General features: G+C 31.5%; 1 protein-coding gene across 5 annotated transcripts in view; it reads right to left on the bottom strand.

Annotated features, from left to right (window-relative positions):
* The window catches only part of LOC110020931 (transcription factor TCP2-like), a 27,562-nt gene that overhangs the window by 1,049 nt on the left and 24,303 nt on the right, over positions 1-2,210 (bottom strand). For 4 of the 5 annotated variants that reach the window (XM_020719230.1, XM_020719234.1, XM_020719229.1 and 1 more), the window contains exon 3: positions 84-215. The exons of the other annotated variant lie outside the window; for it this stretch is intronic. The gene's annotated coding sequence lies outside the window, so the exon portion shown is untranslated. Of the gene's footprint in view, positions 1-83; positions 216-2,210 lie in introns of those variants that run through there. 5 annotated transcript variants of the gene reach the window in all.

The following is a 2,210-nucleotide window of genomic DNA, read 5'->3' as shown; positions in this document are numbered from 1 at the left end:
TATATATATATATATATATATATATATATATATATATATTTCATAGAACTACAGATCATGAATAATGAAAAATGATAATAGGAATATCAAAAATAAATGACAGGAATGACAAAATCATAAAATATCAGTAGTTACAGCAGCAGCACATATATGCTCATTAACCATTTAGTTGCCTTCAGCTGGAGTTCCCAAGTCCCCAGCTTTTCTCCCTCTATCTGTGGATTAAAATCTCCATTAAAAGAAGCTTAAAAAATTGTTTAACTAATCACACTAAATTAAATTATAGAACTGAACTGTAATGTAACTCAATTTATTCAATTTGGTTCTGACTTAACCTCATTCTGAATAAAAAAGGTAAAAGATTCGATTTTTGATGGTCCAAAGACTAAAATCAAATTAATAAAAGGGGAGATCTACATACGCAGCACACAATTCTTATGTATTTACATGCATCACATCTAAATTTTCATATTTACACATAAAGCACTTTTTGTGTTTTAAAGATATGTATGAAAATGTGTATTTGACTACTAAAAAAATGTTAATATTACTATTTTCAATGCAATATTAAAGATTTAAGGAGAAAAATGAAACATTTTCGTGTCCTAATAGCATTTAAGAAATGCAGTAGTATTAGTTGTATTTTTTATATGATGCTAAAATTTGCATAGGCATAAAGTACCGGTGCTATTTATGTAAACATGAAAGGTCAGGTGTGAGATATATAAATACATAAGAATTGAGTGCTACTTATGTATATTTTCCGAAAATTAAAATGTCAGATATATAAATACATAAGAATCGTGTGGGTATCCATGTAAATCCCCCTAAAAATTAATAAACCCAACCGTCCATCACAGCATGCTCACATATGACTTAAAACAATCAGTCCATGCATTACTGTTCTATGAATGGTTAAGGAAAATTTACATACATACCACTTAATTCTTATGCATGAAAAACTGTAATTTACTTTTTAGAACTTAAAAGTGTTATTTTTTTATGTGATATGAAAGATTTGAGGGTTATAAATGCAAGAAAGAAAGTTTTAGGTGTCAGAAATGTAAATACAAAGAAATTGGCTGGTATATTAATGTATGTAAATGCCCCAATAGTGAAATACTTCAGTATCATTTCGCTTTAAAAGATTTAGTATTTGTGATACTTTTGATGTGATGCTAAAAGACTTGATTGTTATATTAAGTAAATGGTAAAATTTAAGGGGTAGATATGTGAGAACATAAGAATTATGTGATATATACATAAATCTCCCTTAAATATTTCATATAAGAAATCTGAAAATGGTATGTTCTTATTAAGAAAACCAAAAACGTTGATTAAGGACATTTAGTCCGAAATATTACCCTTGAGAATTTTGGAACAAGTTCAATGAATTTAATTGATATATTCCACGTGGCTATGCCTTAATTTACTCGAAATATTAATTGATAAATTCCACGTGGCTATGCCTTAATTTACTCGAAATATTTTAAAATAGAATCTTCTTTAGCAAAGAGTCCCAACCATTTGTGCAGCATATAATCTTCCTGGCACCAAACATGGCTGCAAATTGAAAAAGAAAAAAGTTCTGAATGGAAGGAAAGGTGCATCTTTTGACAATCATTCTAATGATTTGCACCCCCAGCCCCCGCCGCACAAAATCTAGCATAGTTAACGGCGGAAAAATTCAGTCGGAAATTACCGCCAGATTTAACCACTAAATTTTTTTTTTCAGATTTTTATGACGAAAATGGCTACGAAAATTCTACAGATGTTGAGGAGGTGGAGCCTGCAGCTTTCCTGAACCTGGCGTGGAGTAACCACGCCTAAACTAGTGTGGCTACAGTGGGCACGTGACTACGCCGCAACCAGGTGTAGGTGTGCCAGTTGGTTCCTTGATTTGAGTGACAGCAATGACCGACGAAGCGAGTCACAAAGCAGAAGAGTTCAATGGGTCGAATTTTGGGTTCTTGAGGATGCAAGTAGAGGATTTGATGTATCAGAAAAACACTGTATCTGCCTCTAATCGATGATTATGGAGGAATGAAAGGTGTTGGATTGAACAACTTTAGGTTTGATCAATCCTTCACTTTCTTCTTCTGTTGCTTTTAATATAATGAATGAAAAAACCACGATATATCTCATGATGACATTGACAAAAATGTAATCTTCTGTTTCAAATAAGATTTTTATGATGAAGAGATTATTCA

This window comes from Phalaenopsis equestris, unplaced genomic scaffold, assembly GCF_001263595.1.
Source record: "Phalaenopsis equestris unplaced genomic scaffold, ASM126359v1 Scaffold000113, whole genome shotgun sequence".
In the NCBI taxonomy this organism is placed as follows: domain Eukaryota; kingdom Viridiplantae; phylum Streptophyta; class Magnoliopsida; order Asparagales; family Orchidaceae; genus Phalaenopsis; species Phalaenopsis equestris.
Note: the sequence above shows the minus strand (reverse complement) of the source record. Positions and strands in the feature narration are given on the sequence as shown.